The sequence below is a fragment of the Labeo rohita genome, chromosome 20 (assembly GCF_022985175.1).
Source record: "Labeo rohita strain BAU-BD-2019 chromosome 20, IGBB_LRoh.1.0, whole genome shotgun sequence".
NCBI lineage: Eukaryota > Metazoa > Chordata > Actinopteri > Cypriniformes > Cyprinidae > Labeo > Labeo rohita.
In genome coordinates this window covers 5,150,097-5,171,733 of record NC_066888.1, presented here as the reverse complement: position 1 = coordinate 5,171,733, position 21,637 = coordinate 5,150,097, and the positions used below count along the sequence as shown (strand labels likewise).

Genomic DNA, 21,637 nt, shown 5'->3' with positions numbered 1-21,637 from the left:
ATTGAATTGTTGACATAATCATAATCGAATTGTGAAACCAGTGACGATCATAATTTTCATGACTGATTATTGCTGTGAAGGTGCTCATTCCTAGTTATAAGATGTGTCTGTGAGGATTAAATGTGTTTTGTTTTTTGCAAATAATTGGTTATTTTTTAGCAACACTACATTAATCACATGTTCTGTATTGCTTTAGCCTAATATGATGTTCTTACTACAAAATGTTTAATGAGTCTTTATGGCAGATGAGCGGATAGCTGTGGAGTACTTGCTGGCACAGTCTGACAGAGGAGACCTACTTTCTCCAATGGAGCACAGTGAAATCACTCCGCCAGAGATGCAGGTTGAAGTTCAGGAGGATGAGTGTCTGGATGTCACAATATGCGATGCAGCAGACATCAATTTAGACACACACACACCCTTGGCAGTTCCAGCAGTCATGATGATTCATTGAGCTCATCTCTGGTAATGTCAATTTTCTTAATTCTTAATTTAAAATTGCATAGGAATGTCATTTTATATGAGCAATGAATTAAATTTAGTTAATTAAACGATTATTAGGTAATGCTTTACAATAAGGTTTAATTTGTTAACATTAGCTAACAACATCAGTTAACATGAACTAACAAAGAAAAATATTTCTAAATCATGTATTGATCTTGATGTTAATCTCAGCATTTGCATGCATGATTAAACTTTAAAATACTAACTTTAAAGAACCTGAACTAACTTTAACTAAAAACACTTATATTTTTATTAACTAATGTAAATGGCGATTGACAAATATTGTAAATATATTATTCATTGTTAGGTTATGTTAGTTAAGTCAAGTCACCTTTATATATAGCACTTTTAACGATACAGATTATGTCAAAGCAGCTTCACAGTAAAAGTATGTCAATAATGCAAAAGGACAACGGTAAACACTTAATTTTCAGTTAAAGGCAGTTAATCATTGAATCCAGTGATGTCATCTAGCACAGTTCAGTTCAAATAGTATATGATATCACTGGAAATTAAGTTAATGCCTTTTTGTAAAGTGTGAGAATAATTATTAAAAACTTTTGAACAGTCAATTTTGTAACCCAATTGTATTCTACTCTTACAATGTTTAAAAATGATCTAGGAAACCAGTCTTCCAAGTGGTAGCTCTTACAGTCCTGACATTGAAGACATTTCCTGCGCTAGACCCAACACATCAGCTCCGGTAAAGTTTCTAATACTTAGTGCTGATGCTTGTAATCTAAGAATGGTATATCAAAGACTATTTTGTAATGCAGGATATTGTTTGGTTGTGTGTGTGTGTGTGTGTTGTGTGTTTGTTTTTTTTTTTAAATACACATTTTTAGGACAGTAGATGTGATTCAAGGGGTGTTCCTGGATGGGAGGCAGTGGATAACCTGGCAGGGTACCTCGTCAGCCTCAACCGCACCATCATTGCTTTATCAACCAATGAGATAGCAGAGATCTTGCGGTTGTATTCGTGTCTGCATGCCATTGATCAGTCCCCCTCCAAGTATTCCCTTAAGTGCAAGAAAAATGTCTTGCCAGGTCCCTGGAGAGCTTCTCGGAAGCGTAGTGGCTCAGCCCCTGGTCAGCAAGCGGCTGAAAGGTGAGTTAAATAGTAGTGCACCTGTCTAAAAGTCTTGTTTCATGCTGCCTGCGTGCCGCCATGAAGTATCCCTCATTGCCTCATTTTCATCTGCATAAAATTCAAAAACGTAATTAGTCTGTATGTTTACAAAGCTATAAAGAACCATGGAATACAAGCATCATGCATAATACAATCAGTGCATCATTTTATCCACAGACTGTTCATGACCCACGGCCAGGCTGCCCAGAGACCTGAGGTCAACAGGATTTCAGAATGCATCACACTCAAGCTTTTGTAGGAGTTCAGGGAAGCCAGAAACAGGCCTAAAGACAACAAGGGCAAAGTCTTTCCAATTCCTCAGGCAATGAGAAGGTCCTGGCTGCAGCCTGCAGAACGGGGTGGAGCTGCATGTGGGGCAGGGCTACATGTGTCGCCCCGCCCACAAATTATATCATTGGTTAATGATGCCAACGCGTCATTTTATCAGCGCGATTTTATTTCCACTCGTTTGTCGCCGCTGCGTTGGTGAGTAGTTGAGCTACGAGTTTTGTCTTATTTGATTAGTTGTAATGTTTGATTACAACATTGCGTTCATTATGTCACTAATGAGCGATTGTATAAGGAGATGTGAAGTAGTTAAAATTAGACTGCCCTCGTGTGTGTGTGTGTGTGTGTATTATTACATGTTGAATGTATGTGGTAACAACGGAAGACACAACAGGTGGGCCTCTGCTAATAAAACAGTGATGTTAAACTGCTATTTTGTATGACCAATAAAATGAAATACTCAAACTGCATTATCTTCATGTTCTTTGAGTTTATTCCTCTTCATATATTGTTTAGTTCAACGCTTTTGGACTTCCAACTTTCTTTAACATGAGATAATCTCTATATTTTATCTCTACATGTACACATAATTTATTGTGAAAGGTTTTGTTATCAGAACAAAGCAATAGCTGTCATGTAGTTCTTATAAAAATGGCACTTTATCAATTCATAATTCTAAGACAACATTTTCAAAGAAACTTTCAGTGTTGAGTTGGTGACAAAAAAAAACATTAAATACAAGTAAATGCGTAAATAAAAATAAAAACCCATAAATAATTTAAATTTGCAAATAAACATTAACCGTTGCGATATACAGTTCTTAATGCACAAAGATATGACAGATCGAAAGCAGGAAGTGGATGCTTGCTTAGAAATAATAATGAAATTTTGCCCAAAATAATGAATGAAAACATATTGTTTATTTTTGTATGTAAGTTAATATCACGAATGATATATATATATATATATATATATATATAGCTTCAGCTGTGCTCTTAACCGCATTTCCTGTTAACAGAGGTGTCTACGTCATTACATGTCATTAGCCAACTGAACCATTTATTAATATCACATGTAGATAATTAACGAATTTATAATATATTGTTTAATATTTTATATGTAACAGATATTTAATATCACGAATGAATCGTAGCTTGAACTATGCTCGCAACCGCATTTCCTATTTACGGAGTTGACTACGTCATTACATGTCATTAGCCAATGAAAGTATTTATGGGCGGGGCGATGCGTGTAGCCCCGCCCCACGTGCAGCCCCGCCCCGTTCTGCAGGCTGCAGCCGGGTATACTTGCAGGCAATTGTGATGACGTATAGTCACATCAAGCAGCTGCTTGAAGACTGCAGAGAGGTGCTGGACAAAACCAACTTGGTGCTAGTTACAATCAACAACACTACAGTGTCATCTTGGTGAGTTGGTTCTTGGCTTCTTGAATTCACTTTAGTAGTACATTTCCCATGAAAAACTGCACTTCAGTAACAGCTACTGAATTAACTATTCTAATTCCAAATGTATTTGTATATTACGTATATTAAATGTATACATTGTCTCACAGCAGCTTTACAGAAATATGAATGGTTGCTTTGTTGCTTAATATTACACCGCTCTCAGTTTTTGATTCTGATTGGTAAGTTGAGATATTTTCAAAGTCAGTTTCCCACAATAATGACGGTCATTAGTAGTAGTGCTGTGTAACAGGCTTCCCATCTGGATATCTGAAGCCAGCACTGTTTCATGATAAGCATCTATTATTCATTGTTGCTATAATCTAAAGCCAATATTGGGGAAAGACAGTCCTTGGAATGTTGCAACTGATCAATCAGAATCAAGCATTTCAGATAATGTACATTTAGCTGATCATCACTGAAGGGTGTTAAACACTGTCCCATTCAGGATTTATTTTATGATAACTGGCTGGATGTATACTTTGTTACATAGTCATCATTTATCAGTTTACACCTTGGTCAAGTTAAGTCACCTCTATTTTGTGCTGTCTTTGAACTGAAAATGCTTGTTTTTTTTCTTCCCCAGGCTTCTTGAGCGACAGAAACGAACTGACCGGGACACCTTGCTGCAAGGAGTGGAGCTTCCCCAGCAAGTTGGTTTGGCGAATGAGCCACTGCCGATGCCTGAAGTGCTCCCGTCGGCACCTGTTGAATACAGGCATGTTCCCATTGAGTTCCAGGAGCCTGAAAATCATGAGGGTAGTGATGGGAAGTTCGGATCATTTTACCGACTCGGTCCTTTGAGTCTCGTTCAGCAAAATGAACGAATCTTTTTTCGAGTCATTTCGTTCATTTTGTTCATTTTAGCTAAATATAATTAAAATGTTACGTTTTACTTCCCTAACACATCTACTGCTTACACAAACGTTGATCACACTACAAACAAGACAAAACTATAATGCTATAAGAAACAGAAAATATTAATTCATTGTTTACCTGGGTCTTTAGTCTATGATTGGCTCACCTCACCTCTTATCTGAGAAGTTTTCGGGTTTGAGTCGTTCGTTCATCACCTGACAGCCCAATTAGCTAACCAACGCAGTCTGAGCCGGAAAGAGAATTGATTAGTTCATCTCTCGAGTCCTCGGGTTTGAGTCGTTCGTTCAAAACGTGACAGCCCCATAAGGTGAACGAACGACTCTAAAACAGTTGAACTAATTCCTGTACAGAACCTAATAGGATGTTGCGCATGCGCGACTGAACGAATCACTCCCCGAGACGACTCGTTCCTCCCGAGTCACATTAAAGATTCGTTCAAAATGAACGAATCGTTCAAGAACGACCCATCACTACATGAGGGTGAGGCAGTTATTCGGCAACGAAAATATGCACGAACTGGAACTGCAGCTGCAGCATCTTCAATTGCACACACAGAGGACTGGGCTAGGAGGAGCATCGACATCCGGTGCTCCTACAGCATACAAACATTTTTCTGGCCTGGGGCTCAGCACTTTCCTGGGTGGCATACCTGGTCTGGATATTCAGATTGGTCTTTTTCGCCGTATCCACCATCAGCTCCGCCACCGCCTCATGCCCACCCAGCAAAAACTCGTCGAAAAGACATCGAAAGGATGACAATGCCAGACGTCTAAACAACGTGAAAATTTGGTCGAAAAGTAAAAGACGAAAAGACGTGTTTTTCAGGTCGTCGAAAAGACATCTATAAAAAGACGTCCAAATTACGTCTAAATGTGGTTGTAAAGTTAAAGTTCAAAAGACGTCTTTTTCAGGCCGAATTTCAACCGTAAATTCATGATTATATTTATCTCATATTCAAAATAAGACAATTCACAAGAGTACTAAAACATTTATTGACATCCCAGCAAACAGGGGACGTCCCCCGGACGTTACGAACGTCGGTTTAGGTCCGCAGTACGTCCGCTTTGTAACGTTCGCTGGCGGACGTTTGGACGACGTCCGTATTTGGTCCGCTTTATAACGTTCACTGTCGAACGTTTAAGGACGTCCGGATTTGGTCCGCTTTGTAACGTTCGCTGACGGACGTTCTGAGGACGTTCACTTACGTCCGCATTTGGTTCTCTTTTTGACGTTCGCTGGCGGACATTTGGAGGACATTCGCCCGAACCAGTTTGCAACATCCCCCCATAACAACACATGAAAAATCCAGTCGCCCATGCTTGGACTTTACCTGACACCTTGCAACTCAGAGTTCATTAAATTAAAGACAAGTAATAATAAAACAAATAATAAACCCATATTGGATTTTAAAGGATATTTCCTTAAAACAAAATCCCTTTTTTAACTGTGATATTGGAATGAAAAATGGAAAGATTGGCATTATTTTTATTATTATTATTATATACTATACTATAAACTATATATTTTAATTTGTGGCAAAATAAATAACTTTAATTTATGCAAAAGAAAAAGTAACTTCTGTAATTATCAAGTCTGTTTCAGCATTTCGACATCAAAAACAAGATACACTTCAATAATGTAATTGAACCTAGGCTACAATTAGGCCCTATGTATTCCCCATACATAAATAAAATAAGGTTGAATCCCTGAAGAGTGATGAATGCAGCCAAGGAAAACATGAAGAATAGAAAAGAAAGTGGAAAATAACACAGGTAAGACAAATAAATCAGTTCTTACTTTTTAATATTTACATAGGCTATCAAGCTGTTGGTAAGCTGACAAGACAAGTTATTAAGGAAAATTACTTTTTTTTTTTTTAGTTATTGCATTTAAGACTGTTATGCAGCGCAAAAATAAAAGTGTAAAAGCCAATCAAATGAGCTCGTGATCGAGTGACGTCACTTAGGGTACGCGCATGTATCCATGGCAACGCTGAGTGACAGTTAACGGTCATGGTGATTTCCCCAGATATGGTCTTGAGTTTTCGCTTTTGTCCGGTCGAAAAGGTATTTATACTTTTATACTTGTAGACATTAAGTACCGTAACCACTGCGTATCTCGTAATATTTACATTTTATGAAAAGTTTACCTTTTAAAACGTTTGCTGAGGCTGTCCGTCGTGTAAGACTGCTGGCCGTTAGCCTAAACACTTTTGAAGCTAACGTTAGCACCCATATAGAAATGTGATACATGGCCATATATAAACATATATATATATATATATATATATATATATATATATATATATATATATATATATATATATATATCCTGGCGTTAAGGACTTTCAGAGTAAAGATTTAAACTTGTTGTGATGAACACTAGTTAGTGTAAATACGGCCTTTCATCCGTATTAGTCACATCCGGGACATTTGCTCGTGTGCGCGCCTGACCCATTTGGAATATTTTTCACAGAGGCCATTTTCTTCCCTCGCGATGCGGAGACAACGGAATAAAGTGTTTCATCTTACGCACAAAATGTGTTTTGTAATATAATATCGTTTTATAATGATATTAATGGGCTGTATGCCGCTAAACCTTTCTCATTTTTTTTTTTCTACTCGCGATGCGGAACAGACGAGAGCTGTGTACTCCTGAACTTCTTCCCAGAGAGATAACGTTATTTCCTTTCGCTGGCAATGCGGGGCAGACAGGGCATAGGAAACACCGGAAGTAAGTGTTTTACCTCAATTGCGATAGTGTTATTATTATAAGGTAATGTTATTACTTTATGACGATATTAACGTTACGCAGTGCTTTTAACAAGGAAACGTAAGAAGTAAGTGTTTTACCTCATTTAACATATATATTTTATAGCTGTATGCTTCTAAACCAACATAAACGTTTCTTACAGATCTCATTTGCATTACAGTGCTAACGTAGAGGTCATTTTTAACAGGGAAAGTAAGTGTTTTATAACGTCATATGGATTTATAGCGAAATTTATGTATTTAAACTGTTTCTCATAGCAATATTTTCTTTCACTCGCGATGCAGCGGACAGAGAAGTTGGTTTTATCAAGGAAAACACAGAAAGTAAGTGTTTTACTTCATTTACTTGTAATATTACTTTATGATGATATTAATATGCTGTGTGCACCTAAACTTTTCTCATAGATCTGAATTGCTATGCAGTGCTGACGTGGAGGTTGCTTTTAACAGGGAAACACTTGAAGTAAGTGTTTTATCTCATTTAAAATTTGTATTTTATAACGTCATATGGATTTATAGTGATATTTATGTGCTGTGCTCTCCTGAACTTTTTCTCAGAGAGATATTTTCTTTCAATCACAACACAGAGCAGACAGGAAAGTTAGTTATATCAAGGAAATGCCAAAAGTAACTCTTTTACTTCATTTACATTATGTGTATTATTTCTTCATGATGATATTAATATGCTGTGTGCACCTAAACATTTCTCATAGATATTAATTTCTATGCAGTGCTGACGTGAAGGTCGCTATAACAGTTTCTACAATATTTAAGGTTTGTTGCTAGTCGCAGGGGAGCTGAGGGGAAAAGTAAAACAACGTTACACAACCTTCATAATTTAGCGTCCTTTTGCATTGTTGTGCTGTTGGTGATAGTTTAAATCTGAGAATCATAAATAATGCCATCACATGATTTTTAGTCAACCAAACTTAATAATAAAAAAATCATGTTTAAAAAAAAAAAAATCATGAAATTGTAATATTTGTGTCCTAAGAAGATGGGAAATAGCAATGAATTTATTTTCTGATTTCTTGCTCTTTTTAGGATTAATGTGCTTCTAACTTAATTTTCTGCATTTTTTAAGTTGCTTTGATGATGATACATCCCAGGAACCACTTCTGGCCAAATTGGTACAGCCTTGAACTGCAAAATGGCAGAGCTCTGAACTGCATCAGCAAAAAAAAAAAAAAAAAAAAAAAAAAAATTCAGAATTAAAGTAGTTGTCACTATATTGCCACTTGATTGTTTTACTGTAACTTCAGCCAAAAATAAAAATGTTGTATTATTTAACTGCCATCAAGTTGATCCAAACCTGAATGAGCTTCTTTCGTCTACTGAACACAAAAAAGGTATTGTGAAGAATGTTTGTAAACAGTTGTTGTCCACTTACTTCCATGATAGGAAAATACTAAAAAGTAAGTGGAGCCCCAAAACTGTTTGGTTACAAACATTCTTCAGAATATCGTCTTTTTCAGCAGAAGAAAGAAGCTCATAAAGGTTTGGACCAAATGATGGTAAGTAAATAATTAAATAATTTTCATTTCTGGGGAACTATCCCTTTTAATACATTTTAAATAACTTTTTAAAAAAAGTGTTAATATTATTGTGTTTTGTAGCTGATCAGTTAATTAAAAGTTTTTTAAACATTACCCTTATTCTGTTTTTGCCATTTATATTTTGCCATTAAATTTTTAGTTCAAATATATGTAAATATATTTAACATATATTTCATTTACATATACATTGTTGCCCATATATGAACATGTAATATAAAGACGTGTGTGTATTTAGGGAAATATATGTCGCATATTTGAAAGCGGCTATTTTATATATCTGTGTAATCCATACATCGACATATATTATATATGTGTTTTACATATATTGCCATATATCAGATTTTCGTAAAGCTGAAACGATTCAACGTATACAATATTGACAGATATTGAACTTCAATATTGAACAAACAGCGATATGCTGGTGCTTTTGTGTTAAGTGCATTTTTGATAAACGCACATAGAATAGGAACAATGGCCTAAAAATCATAAGAGGTTGGCTATCAATCGGGAAATTCTACGCAGGTGTCATTCGCGCAGATAATGATTCAGTTTGATACAATATTATGTCATTATGCAAAAACGAAGTCAAGGTTTAAAACCATTGCTGATTTTTGTTCATTTATATTGTTTTAGGTTTCGAACATAAGGGTGGAATCAGACCTGGATAACGAACAACATCTGGAACACACGTCAGACGACAGACAGACACGCACACACACAAAAGAAAAATATTTTAACAAATAAAAATGTATTGTTAATGTACTATTGCTTGTGTGTTTATTCCTTGGGTAGATCAATTTTGTCTGATCTGACTAATGACATGTTTACGTATATTAAAATGACCTGTAGCGAACGTTCGCTATAGGTCCCCACAATGTTTTCATGAACGTCCCGCAATTGTCCGTGGTACGTCCCGTGAACGTCCCCGTTTCGTCCTCCGGACGTTCCGCGAACGTCCCAGTTTCGTCCCGCGAACGAACTCGCAACGTCCCCATGACGTCCAAAAAACCCTACACGATGACGTCCAGGGGACGTTCGCAGATGCCATTCAGGGGACGTTGTGGCGACCTTTTTTTGTTAGCTGGGATATTAAATACATCTTTCAAGTAAAAAACACTTTCCTGATCACAAATTAAGCCTGCATTTGATTAAACATACCGTAAAAACAGTAAAATTATAAAATATAACTATGTTTTCCATATGAATACATTGTGAAAGGTAATTTATTCATGTGAACTACATTTTCATCATAATTACTCCAGTATTCAGTGTCACATGACCCTTCAGAAAACATTTTTAATATGATTTGCTGCTCAAGAAACATTTCTGATTATTATCAATGTGGAAAACAGTTGTGCTGCCCAATATTTTTTTTGGAAAACATATTTTCAGTATTCTTCAAATAGAACTTTCAAAGGAGCAGTATTTATTTGAAACAGATTTTTCAAAATAATCTTTGAAATACTGAAAATGTTTATAACACAGGACAATGACCGATTTTAACCACATTAGGACACATCTCACCCAAACAAATGCTAATTTTGCCATTAATTACTTAATTACTCTCATGTCACTCTAAACCCATAAGAAACCTCTGTGCAGACTGCAAATAAAGATATTTTTAACAGATGCCTTGTGTATGCAAAAAAACAGCAACAACAAAATTACGTCTTTATTCATACATTAGGTATCTCCAACGCATTTTCACAAAAGCACCATAAGATTTTTGTTTGTGTGTGAATAAAAATGCAATGTTTTTTGTGCGTATAAACCATTCACATCACTTCATAAAATTAAGGTTAAACAACCGGAGTCACATGGCTTACTTTAATGCTGTCTTTACTACCTTTCTGAGGATCGAATGTGGTAGTTGCATAAACTGTGAAACAGAGGGACAGATATTTCTCAGATTTCATTAAAAAGATCTACATTTATGTTTCAAAGATGACCAAAATTTTTACAGGTTTGGAAAGACATGAAGGTGAGTGCTGAAAATTTTTGATTTAACCTAACACATTAGTTAAACAGTTCCCTCAGGGGCATCAGTAGATCTCTGCCTGATCTCTGGTCTTCTGCTCCTTCCACCATCCCAATCCTGGATTTTTGAGCCACGACAAAAGTTTCCACTTTAAATGCTTTAGCCTGGCTGCTTTTTCTCCAGCATCTATAAATGAGAAGGAAAACAAGAAACAAAATGTAAATGTTAAAAACAAACAAACAAATAAACAAAAGAGTGGGAACTGACTTACAGCATGAGAACAATTTTCTAGAATTTTCAACAGTTTTATGTCACCTCCTATACATGCATCACAAATGTGGTAAAATTAAAATTACTATGCAAGACACAAAACATCTTGGATGACAAGGGGGTGAGTACATTATTTGTAAATTGTTGTTCTGGAAGTGTAGTTCTCCTTTAACCACTGACTAATGATCAAGGGACCTGAGAGATACACACCCATAGTTTAGGTAAATTGTAAAAACTGAAGACCTTGATTAGTTTGTTCAGACGCACTGGACTAGGTTAGACCAAAACGCATGTAAGTGGACCTCGAGAGACAATGTTGAGATCTCCTGAAATATGTTCTAAACATGACAATTCAGAGAGGCAGGATGACTGCTGGATTGATGACTTACAGCTCTGGTTTCCAGTCCTGGGCATTGAGGACCAAAGTTCTGCAGAGTTTCTGGTGATCCTTGATCGGCTGCTCAGGTCTGCTTAATTGGTGTTGGAGCTATCAATCCACTGAAAAATAAGAAGCAATATGAAGTCACAGATGCATTTTTATTTATTCTTGTTAGTCTTACTATATTCTTAAAATAAGTTATCATTACCTTGTGTTTTATTGACAATTTTCAGTCTCTGAAATAGAAAAGTTGTTTTAGCTATGAATGGAATCATACCAGTTTTAACACTGTGAGCAAAATGCATACAACATACGACATAATACGATAGAACCTATTATAATCAGCGATGCTGCCTACACTGGAAGAGGCACAGCACAACACTACAAATCCCTGACAGCAAACTGATGCTGTGTTCTATTTACCATGTACTGACACAAAGTTCAAATGATTTTCAATGGTCGCTCTGGTTTGCATCCAGCATAGACAGACAATCTACGTCATTGTGCATTGCATTCTTGGTATACAATACAAATAAATAAATAAAAAAATCTGTTTACGTTAATATTTTTAAGAGCTTCTTGCACTTTAATAGAATAAATGGACTAATATTTGTATCCCTTGTGTTATTAACATTTGTGGTCAGTTTTGTTTATGTTTTTGAAATAAGTCTCTTATGTTCACAAAGAAAACTGCATTTATTTGATCATAAATAAAAACAGTAATGTTTATTTAAAATAACTGTTCTCTATGCGAATACATTGTAAAATGTAATTCGTCATAAATAGAATGCGGTAGCAGTTTACTGTATGAGATTTGTCGTGTTGCCCCTCGCCCCATCCAGTATAGACAGCATCAATGATTATAATGGGTTCTACTGTATTTTGTCACGTCGCGTCGCTCGCGTCCAGTGTAGACACGGTGTAAGCATAATGATGCTGCAAAATCAGCTTAGACTGACTTAACTCATTGTATAGAATATACAAAACAATACAATTTAATAACAGAATTTACATTTTTAGGTTTACTTATTTAATGCTCATATACAGTGTTACTTATGTTTGTATGTTAAAGTCCTTTTAAAATATCTAACAAGCAAACAAACATAAAAGTATATAGATATATATAATTTTGCAAAAGAAAATTACAGATGCGTGGTGATATAGGCTAAATATATTATGAAAGATACATATAAAGTAATTTAATATGCTTTTTCAGATCACCTGTGTTTTTTATATGTCTGTCAGCAGCTCTCTTCGGAAATTTTAAAATCAGGAACTTTTTCTGTGTCGTAGGAGTTTTTTTCTGAAACTGCTGAAGTCACAGGACAAGAGGAATCAATATTTGTTTACCATGAAAGGTCAAAACATGCTTAAAGTACTTTTGTATCCGATTAACCGTATATTGCATAATTCTAGGATAAATAAATTAACTTACTACCTTTCATCCAATGACAAATTGCCTGCAAAACCTTTATATAAAAAAAAAAGCAAAACAGCAAGTAATGTTAATTAAGATGACATAAGACCTTCATAAACAAGAGCTCAAGTCAATAGTTAACCTAACTTACCTCTTATAGTTAGCATTACAGTTCAGATGCTAACAGACTTTTTCTGAAGACAATAAACCATTTCTATAAAGTAAATATTCAACAGAAGTGTATCATTTACATGAAAGAAAGTGTCAGGAACACATGCATGTACTATTTGTGTAATATTAGAGACTAAATTTACCTGAAATTTGTGAAAACAACAGTGGAAGATGTGTTTTGCTGCTGGACAGTTGAGTTTCCACCCAGTTTCCATGGTAACTCCTACCGCTCCAGACTTGAATGTTCAGTGTGTGTGCCCATTAAAGCAAGCAGATATCATGCAGAATGTATAAATGTCATCATCAAGTGAGTGTGTGCGACGAACAACCGTATAAGTCCAAAAAAACAAAAAATGAGATAACCATGTGACATTAATTGTATGTGTGAACTTTGTATACAGAAACAGTTTGGGGACATATTCACACGACCAAGAGTCCGCATTTTAAACGTTAAAATAGCGTCACGCGGAAAAACCGTTTATGTCCACAAAGAAGAATGGAGATGCCGCTTGCTGTCATGTCCGCTTCGGACATTAAAAGGCAAAACCTCGGCAAAAAAAAGAGAGCCGACATGACCAAATGGAAGGACAGAGTAAGGAAGGCTTTGAGGGATGCTGGAAAACCATATTTGACTCGAAGAGGAGAACAAAAACCAGGGAAAAATCCACCCAAACTGCTGAGTGGAAGAACCGTATATGTGATGTGATCTCTCTCTCTCTCTGAACGCGCTAAACACCGCATAAACAGTTAACCTATCAAAATAAACCACATACCATATATAATAAAGCTGTATTCTTTCATATTTCCCGCCAGTCCTGTGTAAAGTACGGCAAGCAGAGTTTATTTGTTTATATATTTATGTATATCGTGAGATGGCGGAGTGCGAGAACAGTTTGAAGTAGTATATACACAGGTGCGCTGCGCCAGCTTTTCTAAATAAACGACAAGGTGCACTATTGGAGCTATCTAAACATACAAGAAGTGATCAAAGATATCCTATCTGACTAACTTGTTACAGTTATATTTGCGTGTAGCCTAGCCTACTGGGCGTCTACTATAGATCAGTCATGAATAGGTCGAAATGAAAGTTGAGAAAATTATGATATATCTTGTATACCTTATGATATGTTGAATAATATTTAGCTATGATGTATGTCTGCATTGTATTTATTTATTTATTTATTTATTGTTTTTTGTTAATAATTCATTGTTATTGCCTGTACTGTAAGAATGTCTATGTATTATACATTGTTCATACTGTATTTTCTGTTTTTAAATAATTATAATAATAATAATAATAATAAACTAGAAAGAAATGCTTAATATTAACCTGAAGTTCTGTTACTGTATTAAAACTAAGATAAAGGAATCAGATCTTTAGTGGTTTAAAGTGATATGATGAACTGGAGTTATACTGTTATTCCACACTAACTGGACATATACCGTTCTTCCACATTTCAGAAATATAAATCACAATAACTTTTGATTTTTAATACTGACACTGAAAAATGTTATCTCCTTAGAATTGAGAAGCTTTTGTTGTCTATTTTCAAGTAAAATAAAAATATATAATATAATGTTCACAATCCAAATGAAAAAAATCTTATTACTCAAAATTTGAAAATATGGACTTGTATGGTTCTTCGTCTCAAGGCCTCAAGTAATATTATCTTATAAAATACATAATGTAAATGAAGTAAAACACTTACTTCTAGTGTTTCCCTTTTAAAAGCAACCTCCACCTCAGCACTGCATAGCAATTCAGATCTATGAGAAATGTTTAGGTGCACACAGCATATTAATATCATCATGAAGTAATATTACACATAATGTAAATAAAGTAAAACACTTACTTTTGGCATTTTCCTTGATAAAACCAACTTTCCCGTCTGCTCCACATTGTGATTGAAAGAAAATATCTCTCTGAGAAAAAGTTTAGGAGAGCACAGCACATAAATATCACTATAAATCCATATGACGTTATAAAACACAAATTTTAAATGAGATAAAACATTTACTTCAAGTGTTTCCCTGTTAAAAGCAACCTCCACTTCAGCACTGCATAGCAATTCAGATCTATGAGAAATGTTTAGGCTCACACAGCATATTAATATCATCATACAGTAATATTACACATAATGTAAATGCAGTAAAACACTTTTCCTTAAAAAAACCAACTTTCCCATCCGCTCCGCATCGTGATTGAAAGAAAACATCTCTCTGAGAAAAAGTTCAGGAGACCACAACACAGAAATACGGTGGTCATAATTATTATACATAATGTAAATGAGGTAAATCACTTACTTTCTGTGTTTTCCTTGATAAAACCAACAGGCCTGCCTGCTCCGGATCACGAGTGAAAGGAAATAACGTTATCTCTCTGAGAAAAAGTTCATTAGTAACATTAATTGCACAGCGCTCTGCTCTGTTCCGCATGGCGAGTGGAAAAAAATGTCTTTGAGAAAAGTTTAGCGGCATACAGCACATTAATATCGTTATAAAACGATATGATATTACAAAACACATTTTGTGCGTAAGATTAAACCCTTTATTGTGTTGTTTCCCGTCCTCATATGCTCCGAAACGCGAGGAAAGAAAATGGCGTCTGTAAAATATTTCACATAGGTGAGGCGCGCACACAGTGTTGCCAACTTTTTTCAATGGAAAGTAGCTAAACCCCATTTGAAAAGTCGTCAAATGACGTCATACGCTCATCAGCATATTAGCTACGTCGTATTGTCTTGCGTCTCTGTGCTCACATACTGCTATTTAATGCAGCCAAATTCAATAAAACTGTTTTCATTTATATATTTCATAGATATATTGATATATTTTACGGTTTCTTTTGTCAGACAACGGGGTAAATATGAAATAGTGACTGAAACGCAGCCCATTAGGACTACATAACCAGCTCTCGAAGATATTTATCTACACTAAAATCGTGATTCATAATCACGACATTGTCTAATGAAATAAAATACACATACGATTAAGACAATGGCTGTGCTGTGATTTCGGCTATACTTGCATGTAAAATAGAGTTAGAAGCAACAGAATATCTTCTTTTATCTGAAAGTGCTGCTTCTCTGCCGCACACTGAACAGAGCAGACGCAGATAGAGAGAGGAGAGCGCGCGCGCTGGGAAAGCACAATTTTTGCGCTCGCGCGGCAGTACCAGAGTGTCTCGTAAACTAAATAAGGTTTGTCCAAGAAGTCGCTAGATTTGTCGCTAGGCGCTTTTTCGAAAAAAAGTCGCCAGGGGGGTCTGAAAAGTCGCTAAATCTAGCGACAAAGTCGCCAAGTTGGCAACACTGCGCGCACACCAGGAAATATCCCGGATGTGAATTACTACTAAATCCGACAGACCAATCAACGACCAATTTTCAACGTCGATTTTAGGGCAACTTTGGACCAAAATTAGACGGACCAAACAAAGACCAATTTTCGACGTCGATTTTTGGGCTAAATTAGGACTAAATCAGACGGACCAAACAGCGACCAATTTTCAACGTCGATTTTTGGGCTAAAAGAAGTCCATGACAGGCCGACTTGATTTAGCCCAAAAAACGACGTTCCCAGGTTAAAGGAAAGTGGTACTGTCCAGCATCTGGCCAGACCATTACAGAGTGGAAAGACTCTTTTTAGGTTTTATATTGTCTTTAATTTCAGACATTAATACGGTCAGCATGACCTTTAAGTTAGTGCATTTTAACTAGTACGCTAAGTAAACCAAGTAAATTGGAATGTAAAGGAAAGCTCTTTATATAAAAGTTGTTTATAAAAACAATATAAACAATTATATACAATTAAGCTGTATTTGTGGTAATTATATGGTAATTCTATTATATAAAGGTCAGATGTGAAAGTAGATTATTATGATGCAAGTATTATTATTATTATTATTATTATTATTATGGTTCTGTAAATTTGTATTTGTCTTATAAAAATTATAAAAGTTTATATTTATCATCATCATTATTATTATTATTATTATTATTAGGTAGTTATTTAAATTATTTACATACACCTTTATTATATAAAGGGCAGATTTGAAAGGTTGTAAAAATTATGGATTCGAGCTTTTGGAATAAATGATTTGTTATATATATATATATATATATATATATATATATAATTATTATTATTATTATTATTATTTTTTTTTTTTATTAATATTATTTTTTATTTTCATGTGTATATATTCTGTTCTTAGTATTAAACCTTGGTTGTAACATTATAAATGTAACTATTTCAATTTGTTTATAAATCCTTTTTTTATACTACTTTGTATTATATAAATGCTGGATTTAAGATTTTTGAAAACCTATTTGGTAGCAAGCACATAATATATGTAATAGAGCCCGACCGATAAAGGATTTTGAAGGCCGATACCGATACAAATATTTATTGGTTTTAAAATCCAATATTCCGATATATCGGCCGATTTTTTTTTTTTAATTTAGGAAATGCGCAACAAAACATTAACAGATTTCCCTAACATTAGTTATTTGTAGTTATTTATGAGTTTTAACTAACATAATATGATAATGCATTTTAAAAAGAAACTTGTTTCTTTTATTGTCACAAGTAAATTGTTAGCTGGGTTATAAGCTACCTTATAATTACAATGTCAGCTTGCTTATCCCTTTACCTGCACTTTTTGAATTCTTTCCACCAAGCTACATCAAACCATTTTCAATCATCAGTTGCTGCCTGCCTTCTAAAACCTACTATTTAGCGATCTAAATCCATTATGTGACTCGTTAATGCTGCGGCTGAACGACAGTCTGCAACGCACACTTGGCGTCATTGGATTTCACACACATGTAAAAGAAAAGCTAACTTTTATGCACAAGCTACGTTTGATACTTTTTCTCTATGTCTAAATGTTCACTCCTCGCAAGTCTAACTTACATTTTACAATGCAGGGACTGTAACTAGAGATATGCTAGTTATAAATACAGTAATCCCCACTGAGCAAAACGTCCAGACGACGTCATTTCAACGTCTTTGTTGGACGTTGAAATGACGTCCCCTGAAGAGCCAGAATGAAAGTTTTTACAACGTCTTTTCATGACGTCTTCTGGACGTCCAATATTGACATTCACAGGACGTCTCTAGAAGGTTAAAATTTAGTTCAGATCTGGTCATTATGGACGTATTTTCAACGTCTTATAAGGTCAACTGCAGTCTCATTTAGATGTCATTTATACTGTTTCTGGACATAATATATACACTCTTAGGCTGCATTCAAGTAAAAATCATGTTTATTTTATTATAATTTTTATTTGTACTTGTAAATAAAGTTACAGACACAGTGTACAAAAACCATGAAAACATTTATTTAAAATTTAATTTAAAATACATAATAATTGTAATGAATGAGTAAAAGTACGTCCAAACGACGTCATTTTAACCTCTTTGTCGGACGTTGAAATGACGTCCCCTGAAGAGCCAGAATGAAAGTTTTTACAACGTCTTTTTATGACGTCTTTTGAACGTCCAATATTGACATTCACATAAGGTCTCTAGAAGGTTAAAATTTAGTTTAGATCTGGTCATTGTGGACGTATTTTCAGTGGATAACAACAGTAACAAATAACATACAAAACATTATGTTCACCTGTTGGAGCTGAGCTGGGGGGAAAAAACGTCTTATTCTGACACAAGAGAAGTTTAAAACCTTCTGTACATACTAAAAAATAATTTAGCAGTTTCAGTATCATATTAAATAAGTTTGTGATAGGCTTAATTTAAAGTAAATATTGCTTGTAATTAATAGCTCGTTTTGTCGATGCCCATGTTAATGAATCAGAGGGTAAATGTGAATGCAGAAAGAGTAACACAAACTTATAATCAACCACATTATAATCATTATTTCTGTGTAACAGACATTTAAGTAACAGAAGTACTGGGATTAAAGTTTATAGTTAGGGTATAAACACTTATTTTCTACAGTAGCGATCAAAACGAAACAATCTTGCATGTATAGTAACGCTTAATCTCTTCCGCCAGGAGGTGGCGACAACTGCCCGTTTAAAAAAGTATGTCATTGAATCATTCATTCAGGAGATTTCAATAGTCAAACAAATCTTAATTAAGTGAGACACTGACTCACTTTTTAATTTTGTTTAAATGAATATATTTTTAAAAGACTTAAGCAATGAACAGTTTGTCAAAACCACTAGTAAATTACGTCATTTTGTTTAGTTTTCTCATCTTTTTTCTCCAGAATCGTGATCTCCAATCTATTAAAATTATGCAATTTATCCAGAATCATGAAGCTCTTGTTTAAATGTTGTTTATTACTGCATATAATTCCATTAAAATGGAAGTTTAATTTCATAAAGTTCAAAATGCACCTACATTTTTTTGCATTTTGTCTTTTTCAGTTGAATAAAAGACTATTTTCCCTAAATATTTAATCATTGAGGATTTCTTAAGAAAAGTTTAAAGTTCTCGTCTCGTTCTCGTGAACCCAGTCTCATGTCGTCACGTTTGATAAGTGTCTCATCACACCCCTAATATATATATCTGTTCTGAATGCCAATTAATTTAAATGATTTGGAAAAGTAAATTACATATTTACATTGTTTTTAATGTTTGTTAAGTTTATTAACATTTGTTTTATTTATCAGTATTTACATTATTTCTGAAAGGAATAGTAAAATGTGCCTTATACACCCATGCAACTTATGCATGTTTTTTTTCCTGACCTGGTGTAACTGTCTGGAAAATATGGTAAATTAGGCCTATATTGTGCTGTATTATTAAACAGTTCATATAACATAGGGACCATTTGCACCAATAAAACAATCATATTATGTTCATTATACTCCTCTCCACATTAACTTTAGCCTTAAACACTGTTATATTTATGAGGGGGTCCTTGGAAAATCTTCTTCCCTGCAAGAGGTCCCTGGCTCCAAAAACCCATGTGCTAGTGGACAGGCCTCCGTATACACCAGAGAGTCTGGTGTGGCAGGAGGAACTTCTGTCCAGGTTGACAAAACATCTCATCTCGTCTTCATGAACTGCCCTGAAAACAAAATTGAAATATAAATGATTATTATTATTATAACTACAAATATAGCTTCACAATGCTCATTATGACCTCTTTGGTAAACATATGATCGGAAAATACTGCCAGACTGGAGGGTCTTAATAGGTGAAACTTGAAACTTCCAGGCAGGTGTGTTGAGGCAAACTCTGCAGGACACCGGCTAGGATCAAGTTTGGTGACCCCTGGCCTAACCCTTTACGATGGGTCACGGTAAGATTTAATCGTGCTGTAGTTTAATGACAGCTACAGCAAAGTCACACCTGTCTGCAATCATCTGCAGACACCCTTTGAGCAAAGGCCTTTTTCAACCAGAATGTAAGCCTCCAGAGAGGCTGGCAAAAATTGCCAAGGCTGACTGTATTTCAAGTCATTCCGGCGGGGTATTGGGTAAAGTTTTCAATCAGCAATGATCGCGCCTCAGATGAACCTCATAAGCTACGATATTGCCTCTGCGAAAGAATGCCGCTGACAGGCGCGACCTCTCACGTGCTCCTATGTGGACGTGAACCGACAAGGTGGTAACAAGCTTCAAACTGCCGCGCAATCAGCCTCCTGGCAGTCCTAAGGCCACTGACATATTTTAAGATCAATTCAAGTTTCTTTCAGTTGAAACAGCTCAAACTTGCATTTTAGTGTGGGACTAGCCTTAAGCCTTGTCTGTGAAATCAGGGGTTAATGTCTCAATATTACTTCCAGTTCTAATTCTAGTCTGGTCACTCAAAACAAGCCTTTGTCAGAAGTGAGATTTGAACCCACGCCTCTGCTCGGAAACCAGAAACCTCAACAACTGAGAAGGTTGAGACGCCTTGAGTCTGGCGCCTTAGACCACTTGGCCATTCTGACACGCCAAAGGACGGAGGACGCTTGCATAACAGCCTGCGGACAATTCTATCAATGGAGTTGGTCAGAAGGCAAACTAAAGGAGGCAAACTGTAACTTTTAGGGCCGGTTTCACAGACAGGGCTTAGATTATGCCAGGATTAGGCAACAGTTCAATTAGGAGATTAAAGTATTTTTTATAAACATACCTTATAAACTCAGTACTGGTGTGCATCTTGAGACGAAACAAGGCCACTGACGTATTTTAAGATCAATTCAAGTTTTTTTCATTTGAAACAGCTCAAACTTGCATTTTAGTGTGGGACTAGCCTTAAGCCTTGTCTGTAAAACCGGTGTTAATGTCTCCACATTACTTCCAATTCTAGTCTGGTCACTCACAAAGAACCGTTGTCAGAAGTGGGATGTGAACCCACACCTCCGCTCGGAGGCCAGAAACCTTGACATTTGAGAAAGTCGAAATTTCTTGAGTCTGGCGCCTTTTTTTTTTTATTTCATTAAAAAATTAAACAACAAACATTCAAACATTCCAAAAAAAAAAACAAATCCCGATTCAACATATACAAATATCCATATTAATTAAAAATAGTATTAAACAGTTCTATGTCATTCTTCAATTTGAAATATTCATACAGTGTTTGCATATAATCCTCCATTTCTGCTTTAAAATACAGCCACAAGTCTAAGACATAATTCTTGTTTTTTGCAATGTTTCTTCTCTTCAATATCACCTTTTTTGCTAGAATTAAGAGTAAATTAATGTCTTGTCTATTTTGACATTTCTCATTTAACCCCAACATTAAAGTTACATTCCATATAATATCTTTTTTGATATTCCTTAAATCACAAACTAACTCTTAAAACTCCAAAAAATTGGCGCAATCTTTCACAAAGTACAAACAGGTGTAAAATATCTTCATCTTCCTTCTTACA

The 21,637-nt window shown here is 35.2% G+C and overlaps 2 long non-coding RNA genes and 1 other non-coding gene across 4 annotated transcripts; all 3 read right to left on the bottom strand.

Moving 5' to 3' along the window:
• Window positions 1–9,694: 9,694 nt before the first annotated feature.
• LOC127182484 (uncharacterized) lies at window positions 9,695–12,030 on the bottom strand. The gene is made up of 3 exons (XR_007829918.1): window positions 11,425–12,030; window positions 11,227–11,335; window positions 9,695–10,753 (listed from the first exon to the last, which is right to left on the bottom strand). It is a non-coding gene; the product is annotated as an uncharacterized LOC127182484 (long non-coding RNA).
• Window positions 12,031–12,274: 244 nt separating this feature from the next.
• Window positions 12,275–15,410, bottom strand: LOC127182636 (uncharacterized). 2 transcript variants are annotated; one of them, XR_007829938.1, is made up of 8 exons: window positions 15,109–15,410; window positions 14,823–14,880; window positions 14,658–14,727; window positions 14,514–14,571; window positions 12,948–13,040; window positions 12,785–12,847; window positions 12,655–12,685; window positions 12,275–12,528 (listed from the first exon to the last, which is right to left on the bottom strand). It is a non-coding gene; the product is annotated as an uncharacterized LOC127182636 (long non-coding RNA). The 2 variants fall into 2 exon arrangements; XR_007829939.1 differs by having other exon boundaries at window positions 12,275–12,525.
• Window positions 15,411–20,187: 4,777 nt separating this feature from the next.
• Window positions 20,188–20,328, bottom strand: LOC127151867 (U4 spliceosomal RNA). The gene has a single exon (XR_007824970.1). It is a non-coding gene; the product is annotated as a U4 spliceosomal RNA (small nuclear RNA).
• Between the last annotated feature and the right edge of the window lie 1,309 nt (window positions 20,329–21,637).